Source organism: Oryzias melastigma, linkage group LG8 (assembly GCF_002922805.2).
Source record: "Oryzias melastigma strain HK-1 linkage group LG8, ASM292280v2, whole genome shotgun sequence".
In the NCBI taxonomy this organism is placed as follows: Eukaryota; Metazoa; Chordata; class Actinopteri; order Beloniformes; family Adrianichthyidae; genus Oryzias; species Oryzias melastigma.
Genome location: NC_050519.1, coordinates 4,076,036 through 4,085,343, shown reverse-complemented (window position 1 = coordinate 4,085,343; position 9,308 = coordinate 4,076,036). Strand labels below are relative to the sequence as shown.

Here is a 9,308-nt window from a genome sequence, read left to right as displayed (position 1 = left end):
CTCAGGACAAAATGCGATTAATCGCGATTAAAAATTTTAATCGCCTGACAGCTCTAGTTTTCAGCTATCAATTTTAGCGTTTTCAGCTATCAATTTTAGGGGTTTCAGCTATCAATTTTAGCGGTTTCAGCTATCAATTTTAGCGTTTTCAGCTATCAATTTTAGCGTTTTCAGCTATCAATTTTAGCGTCTTCTGCTATTAGCATTAGCATCTTCAGCGGCCAAATTCAGCTTTCACACTAGCATTATCACAGGTAAAGCTGTATATCTAGTTCATAATTACAGTATGCTAAAACTTACAGTTTTAAAGTTTTAAAAATTCAGTTTTAGTGTGTTCAGTAAATGTTTATCCTGTTTGACCTGTGACCTAAGGGGTGTTCTGGATTTTGGCCCCCTGTGCGATTGAGTTTGACACCCCTGTTTTAAACTGAAGCTTTTTACACCCCAAACATGCAGAGATCCTTCATCTTTTATCAGACAGGCACGAGACTCCCCGGGGAGAAACTGGGCCAAAAGTGTCCCCCCCCCTCGTTGCCACTCTCCATCCTCCTCTCACGGCCAGCTTGTCGATACCTTATAATGTAAAAATGTGAAAGCCAATTCGGGGCTCTGCTTTGCTGCAGGCATACAGAATGAGCTCCGTCCCTCAGGGACCCACACAACTAAACCTGTCCAAAAATGAGCTGGTTAAGAGCGGCGAGCGTGCCGAGCGAGGAGGGCGACAGATTGAGAGGAGACTTTAAGATGAAAAGATTCACTGCTATAAGTTCATCACCTGATGCAGGCCTTAAACTCTGATGACCCCAAAGCAAGCTGGACTGAATTATTCATGGAGAGTCAAATGGCTTGTTTCTGGAGAAATTACCTTTCCCCGTCACCTCTTCTTGGATCGGCGCCGGCCAGCAGAATAATTAGTTATTTTCAGACTTTAATCATGTAACAGAGAATCCTCCTGTGGTGAGCATATTACATCTGGAGAAAGAATGAGGCTTTGACGGACGGTGCAGAAATCTGAGCGGCTTCAGTCTTTAATTAAAAACTGGTGTCATTTTAGAAATAAAGATTTCAGCTCGACAGGCAGAAGAAAGTCAAGTGCTTATTGAACTTGTCAGCTCCCCTGGGTGAGCGCATGATTTAAGCATTGCTCGGTGGCTCCACAGACATTAATAAATCAATTTACTTTGCTTTAGATCGTCTTTCATGTCAGAAAATAAAGAGAAAACAATACATTTTGTGAGAAGCGTCTCACTTCAAGTCAAATCAGTCGAGTTAGTAAAACTTAACAAGAAACTGTCTCCACTTTTGATCGCCTAAACTTGACATAACGGGATTTTAGTCAGAAAAAAAATAAAAAAAATCAGCGTATTATCACCTTTTAATATAATATGGTGATGCATGAATATTTAAAGTAGCCTGGAGCACAGTCGGGGCTACATTAGCATTCATTTGGAGCGCCGTTTGCATCAAGAACTTCCTCTTCTTTGAGTTTCGGCTTTAATCTCTGTGGTCAGGAACATATGAGCCTCCTAAAGTGTTAAACGCTCGGCTTTGATCACCACAGAGACTTGCTGCTTCTTTTTTTAACGGCTGACAGCATTAATGATAATAAAAGTGATATTTTATCTTAAGTAAAGGCGCCTTTCTGATACTTTGATACTTCGTATCATGTTTTAAAACACATAAAATGGTGGTAAAATAAACAAAAAAAGTGATTCAAACTTTTCTGCATCCCAGCCAAATGATGTAGTAATTTAGAAAACTAACAGTTTGTTGATATTCTGTTTGTCTTTTATATCTTTAAAACATTTAACCTTTTGTATCATATTTGACACATGCACTTCTGAGAACTCGACTTCATCAGCATGATCAAAATATTCAATTTTATGCAACTTGGTTCATGTTTTCAGTCCTGTAGTTCATCAACATTCCACTAGGGGCAGTAGGGGGTCATTTCAAAATGGCTGCTTTCGTCAAACCTCAAAAACCCTTTTGGCGGGAAAAGTTTTGTTCGTTTTCAAAACTCAGTTGTTTATAATTTTTAATAAATGACTACTTGATGTTTTGAAACTCAATTCTTTATCATAAATATCATAAATGGTGGGTAATTAAGGTGCTTTTTTTTCTGAACACCCATGTCAAAATGTTTTAAGTTATATTATTGTGAGCAGAAACGTATTAAATCACCCAACGTGTCATAACTGATACTATATCTCGTAAAAAACTAATATTGTAAAGTAGAAGTTCTAACAAAAATGTTCAGATCATTAACATCGTAAACATTGTTCTGCTTCTCCTGGAGGACGTTTCAGTTTGGCCACTAGGTGGCGATCGCGTTATAGAAGTACACTTAACTCAAGAAGAAGACAACAGTATAGACCACAGATAGTTACTTTAAAGCATATTTCCTTAAAAGAGTTCAGAAAATGAATGTTGTGTTCGTTTGGTCAACTGAGCGTTAGCATTAGCCGTCCTATCGGAAATTCTATTGAACGTTAGCATCAAAGCTATCAGACTTTAGCTTTGTGTGCGAAATCGATTTATATCTTTTGTGAATCGATTATTGATCTATTAAGCTTAAATCGATTAATCGATTTTTTCAACCCAGCCCTACTTTACATGTTCTCGATAATCCTTTGTGGGTTCGTCTAACGTTTTAGACGTTTGACAGATTGTCATAAGATCGCTCTCAAGTGGACTTCCAACAAGCTCGCTCCTGATTGGCGAGAATGTTCGCCATAGAAACGGCGACTCAGACCAATCACTGTTTGGCTCCAACATGGCGGCGTCCATATAGAGCAGAACTACCAACTGTATTGACTTCATTTCATTGGAGCCAGATAGTCTCTATTTTTCACAATAAAAGTCGCGACAGCCAAGGCATGGCTGCAGCTACAGGCTCTGCTTCCGACCTCACGAAACTCCAAAGTCACGTCGTTTCACACAATAACCCGACACTTATTACGACTTAAAGGGCGGCGACTCGAGCTGCACTCGGCTCCGGCGAAATTTAAACCCAACAAAACTGATTTATTGGATCTAATCACAGATCGTATGCAGTGGAGGTTCCTCTCAAACTTCTACGTAAAAACTCCGGCGGTCGCATTGGAACTGTAATGTTTGCCGTAGGAGCCCAGGAAACCTCAACCCTTCCTCTGGGTCCGTACGACCCAGGAAACAGTTCACCACGTGATTTTTAAAATAGTGCTGAAAGATGTCACTTTTAAATGAAAAATATCAAATTTCAGGAGGAGATCTATCAGATTCTCCGCTTTAGACTGAGCTTCTTCTTCTTCTGTGAATATACACACCTACAGTGCCCTCTAGTGGCCGTTAGTGGGAAACAACCGGATAACCGTGGGAAAATATACGTCTATTTTTTTTTTTTTTTTAACCTTTGTGCTATCCTAGGTTTACATTAAAAGTGAACTGAACTAAAGCTGAAATTTGTTTTAAGGATTTTTTATCTTTACTGATGTCTGTGGCAGACATTGATTGATTGATTGGCTTATTTAAAAAAAAACAAACAAAAATTAAACACACTTATGTCACATTTGGTTCATTGACTTTTCGTGACAATTAACTAAAGTCAGTAGAATTTGATTGATTGCTTGAAAAGGAGTGGGAAGAAGCGAACTTATATAATCCCACCGCTACTTAATTACTTCAATTCACTGTTTTGCATGATTATGTTAACCGATTGTTGTTGTTGTTTCTCTTTTTTTTTTGGACATGAAATCCTGTCCATTTTTGTCATGGGAGGGGTCACACATTAATATAAGGGCGGGGTCATCTGGACCCCATAAGAGCACAAGAGTTAAAAACTACAAATAAGTTGCTCCTGAGTATAAATCGGACTACCGCCCAAACTATGCAATAAGGGCGACTTATACTCTGAAAAAAGCCATTTTCCATGTGGGACGTCTCACTCTGTCCAGTTCTCATGTAAAGTCGATGGACTAAACTACGGTGTGACTCTTTTACCCCTCCACAGTGGCTAAAGGAAAACAGTAATTTTTAAAAGTACTTCGCATTTATAATAGTTTTAATGTCTCTGTGTGTATTTTATTATTTTAATATGTATTTTAATCGATTGTCTAACTTGTATTTTTTATGTATTTCTATATTTTTTACTTGCGTATTTAAATGATGCTTTGAGGTTTTTAGGTTGACAATTTTTAACATCTGTCCAGATAATTCTGGTGCATTCCAGTGATGCTGTTGATGTGCACTGTCCCTGTGAAATAAACAAATAAATAAAATAAATTGATTTGATTTAATTTAGAAGATAAACTAATGCCTTTTATATCCCTTCCTAAACATGTCATTTTTGTCTTGTGTTAATCAGAAACACATTTGCTTCACTTGAATCTTCCTGTTTGGGACAGGAAGTCTTTTATTTTGAAAAAGTCATACGAACTTCTGTCAAAAGTAAAAAACAGGTTTACACTTTGACAAAATTCCAGTTCATTTTAATATTTACTTGCACTCAAAAATCAATATAACTCTAAAAAAGGTTAGATTTTGATCGGTACCAAACGGGCCCAAATGGCTCTTTTACTGTGAAAGGTTGCAGACTCCTGGATCAGACTCTAGTGTAAATTCTCCTTAGAGGCTGCTCTAGTGCAGCTGTCATGTTCAAGAGTGCGGATTAGGCTGCAGTTGAAGGTTTGTCTCAAGTCCTAAATTGAGTAAACTCGAGCTTTGATCTCCGTCTGTATCATGGCAGCTTCAATCAGCGGCGGAACGGCGTTGAAAGTGTACCTGATAATTGCCCGTGGAGGGCGGGGAGGGGGGGGAGGCTTGTGAGCACAGTTTCCTTCTTTGTGCTTCATGCTGAGCGGCCCAGGGCCTGAATGACTCACGATTACCACGGCGACGGGGCCCACAGCCACCGTCTCCTCTGCAGCCGTTGGGCTGACTCACTTAGCCGACATGAAAAATGACAAAAAGCCCCCTGAACCCTCCGCCCCCTCAGACAGACCCGACTGCCCGTCGCCCACACCGGACTTCGGAGCCGGGATGCATCATGGAACCGAGAGTGACGTCTGACCCACTGATCCAGTGTGAACCGGAGTCAGTTGATAGAAAATGAGTTTTTAGTTTTAAATGTGGTCTGAAGAGCAGGTTAACCCCTCAACGCCTGAATTTATTTTTAGATTTTTAGATTTAGTACGTTTTTGCTTTCAAGTAAGAGATAAAATGTGGTAATTATGTAGCTGAAGTGGTTTTTCGCACATTTGCGACATTAGGCATTAAAGCACGAGTCAAAGTCGAGCCCTAGGGGCCGGATCCGGCCCTCCAGATTATTTTATTTTATTGTCATTATAGCCCGATGTTATCTTGCGCTTATTTCTAACTTCTATAATTTAGAGAAAACATTTTTTATGGTTTGAAAGTCATTTAATGTTTAATTTGATTTATTCAAGAATAATATTCTCGCCTTTTTTTTACTGAGATTTTTTAGGTTTTTTTTGGAATTAAGCTAATATTTCAGTTACATGCTAGCTGTTTTGGCTAGTTTAATTTTTTTCAAGATTTTTAGGTGTTTTTTGAGTCAGGCTAATATTTACACTCTAGCTGTTTTGGCCAATTTAGGCGTTTTTCAGTTTTCTGTGTTCATTTTAGTGTTTAGCTAATATTTCAGTTACATGCTAGCATTTTTTGGCTGATTTAAGTTTTTTTTTCAAGATTTTTAAGTGTTTTTGGAGTGAGGCTAATATTTACACTAGCTGTTTTTCGCTACTTTAGGCTTTTCATTCAGTTTTTTTTCTCTCATTTTGGTGTTTAGCTAATATTTCAGCTACATGCTAGCTTTTTTTGCTAATTTAGGCTTGTTTTGGTTGTTAGGCTTAGCTAATATTTAAGTTACATGCTAGCTGTTTTGGATAATTTAGGCTTTTCATTCATTTTTTTTTCTTCATTTTGGTGTTTAGCTAATATTTCAGCTACATGGTAGCTGTTTTGGCTGATTTCAGATTTTTTTTCAAGATTTTTAGGTGTTTTTTGAGTTAGGCTAATATTTACACTCTAGCTGTTTTGGCTAATTTAGGCTTTTTTTAGGTGTTTTTATTGTTAGGCTAATATTTCAGCTACATGGTAGCTGTTTTTGGCTGATTTAAGTTTTTTTTCAAGATTTTTAAGTGTTTTTTGGAGTTAGGCTAATATTTACACTCTAGCTGTTTTGGCTAACTTAGGCTTTTTTTTAGGCTATTTTTAAGTTTAGCTATTTTTTCAGTTAGCTGTTTTGGATAGCCTAAGTTTATTTTTTAGTTTTTTTGGGATAAATTGGTATTTTGATAATATTTTTAGCTGTTTATCAGCTTCAGTGTTTTTAGCTATCACTTTCAGCATCTTCAGCTATCAGCACAAGCATTTTCAATGAGAAAATTCAGCTTACAGCATTCACACTAGCATAATTGCAGGTAATGCTATATATCTAGTTCATATTTATGTTAAAAAGTTATTGTTTTAAAGTTTTAAAATGTAGTTTTAGAGTTTTCAATCAATGTTTATCCAGTTCGGCCCGTGACCTGCGGTGTGTTTGAGTTCGACACTCCTGCATTAAGGGGTTGAGACGAGTTTGCAGTGAATAAGGAAATTAATCTCTTGCCACATAAAAACACTCAACTCCAAGGTTATTCTTTACCATTTTAATCTGCTTACCGAGCAGAAGACCAAGTTAGAAGAGTGCTGAATGTTGAATACTACACCTCATATACTTCCCCAGTTAAACGCATAGAGTTGTAGAGGTAGGCAGTTTTTGTAGAAGAACAGCAAAGATGTTCAAGTATTTATTATACAGAATAGCTTGAAATCACATGTAAGTGAACATGCAAACAGCAGGTAGGGATCAATATTACTGACGATTTCTGTCAAATGAAGCTAAGATTCGTCTTCAGGAATGATTTGAAGCCGAATTTGACATCTTAAATCCTCTGTTCAGCATCTCTTCGCCTCTCTGGCTCCATTATGAAAGCCGTGCAAGGCGAGGAAGAGAGAGCGGCTTAATCTGAGCGCTACAATAAAGCACATTGCAATATGTTTGTGCTCTGATACAGCTGGCAAGTACGGCGAAACTCTGAAATCAAGAGTGGCATATTTTAGGAGCCCGCGGGGCTCTCTGTTGGTCTCCACAGGGGCTCCCAAGTGGCATCTGAGAGGCAGACAGGCTGCTCCCCTTGATGCCCCGCAGCCTCCAGAAATCAAACACAAAGTAGTCCATCAATGGGAACCTCAGGGAACGCTGCGCCAAACTTATCCTGTTTTGTCTCTGTAAAAATGAAAAAACACACTTGAAAAGGCAAAAATCAATAATTCCTCAACTGTTTCAAGCACTAATGAATGTGTGCCCCTCAAATACAGCATTAGAACGAGGAAGGAGTCCTTGTCAGAGCGGTTATCAGGCCCCTGTGGGGAAAGGATCTGAGCAGCAGGTAACTGGGGCGGAGGGCGTCTGGTCTGCAAACCCCCGCGGGAATTAAACCAGGGAGGAGAGGAGTCCAGACATCAATCCGTAACCCAATCAGTGGGAATCTTCCACTTGAAATGCCGTTCGTACAGTTACAGCGGAAATTTTTAAAGAGAAGGGGGAAAAATCAATATCACTGACTGACCGACTGACTGACGGCGGAGCATGTTCACAAATGTGAGCGCGCTTAGAAAAGCTGCATAAAGCGGAATAGAAATGAGTCAGACTTAATAATCCCGACTAAGCCTGTATGAGGAAGCTGTGGCAGTCAACACCGTGGATGGATCAGAGCACAGACGGGGATGCATGCATTATGCATGGCTTTAAAATCTCCCTGGGTAAAAGCGCACGTTACACCAGCGTTTGGACATTTGCATTATTGTATGCATCCACCACAACTCATCATTTGTGAGGCGGATTCTGCCGCTGTGATGGATACTTTTCACAGCACATTAGACAGAAGCGACCTGTTCATAGATCGATACCGATGCTAACGTCTGACAGCTGTGTGTGTGTACCCACAGCTTTTCTTCCTTTAATTAAAACACTGAACGCCTTAATTGGACATTACACTTTATTCTTGGGCCCTCCCGCTGGCCCACCTCCCCCTTCTCAAACACTTTGATCCTCCAACGGAATGCTGGGAGGCAGGAACAGTTTCCTCTGCACACTCTGCTTAAGAAGCAAAAAAGAAACAGCCGAGTGTTGGTCCCACGTGGACGCTGCTCCTTTAAGGGTTCAGATAAATGAGTCATTTCGGTTTTCTGTTGGATAATCCTCCGACGGGTTTCAGGAGAAAAGAGGACCGGCAAATTGAATCATTTGGATGCTTGACGAGTGAACACTGATGGTACGATAGTGTTGAGTGTGAATGCTTAGTAAGCATTCACACTAAAGTGATCCTCCTGCTCCTGTCTGTACGTTGTTTGGCATCTAAAAACTCAATCACACTTTCAGCAAAACGTTCAGGACATTACTGCTTGTAGTTTTGGTATTCAAACTTTTTAGTTTTTGAAATATTGAGTAAAATATCCCCATTCAGGAAATGAATGAAAAAATTCTCAAATACTTTAAAAACTTTGTGCACTTCTGCATGTCCTTTAAGGTAGAGACAAACTTTAAAATATTCAGCAACTACTGGATTTTTTTAAGGGGTAATTTGGAGTTCAGCTTTTATTTTAGCGACATGCTCGCTGTTCTTCTTTTTTTGCTAATTTAAACATATAGAAGAATATATAAATATAATTTAAACAGTTTTAATATGAACTAAATTACATTTTTTGTCAGCTTTTTTTGTTAATTTGGAGTTCAGTTAATATTTTAACATAACGATAGCCATTTCTTTTTTTCAAATTGACACTTTTTCTAGTTTTTAGGCTAATTTGAAGTCTAATATTTTGGCAGTATGCTAAAATATGAGTTAAATTAGACACATTTTTTGTGTTTGGCTAATATTTTAACAATATGCTAGCTGCTTCGGCAAAATTAGACATTTTTCAATTTTTTTTACGCTAATTTGGAGTTTAGCTAATATTTGAGCATTATGCTAGCTGTTTTGGCAAAAACAGACATTTTTCATTTTTTAGGCTAATTTTGAGTTTGGCTAATACTTTAAAGAAATTATAGCTTATTTGGCAAAATTGGACAGTTCACCGTTTGTTTTTTAATTTGGAGCTTAGCTAACATTTTAACAAAATGCTAGCTTTGGCAGAATTTCCAGTTTTTATTTACGGCTAATTTGGAGTTTTGCTAACATTTTAGCATTATGCTAGCTTTTTTTTAACAAAATTAGACCTCTCCAATTTTTTTGTTAATTTTGAGTTCAGCTAATATTTTAACA

At 38.3% G+C, this 9,308-nt stretch overlaps 1 protein-coding gene and 1 long non-coding RNA gene across 2 annotated transcripts in view; one reads left to right on the top strand and one right to left on the bottom strand.

Moving 5' to 3' along the window:
• The window catches only part of LOC112146749 (neurexophilin-1), a 25,693-nt gene that overhangs the window by 12,813 nt on the left and 3,572 nt on the right, over window positions 1–9,308 (top strand). The window lies entirely within an intron of this gene.
• LOC118599040 overlaps window positions 6,779–9,308 on the bottom strand; it is a 50,851-nt gene continuing 48,321 nt past the window's right edge. Inside the window, exon 2 of the long non-coding RNA XR_004948305.1 lies at window positions 6,779–7,270. This is a non-coding gene — a long non-coding RNA (uncharacterized LOC118599040). The remainder of the gene's footprint in view (window positions 7,271–9,308) is intronic.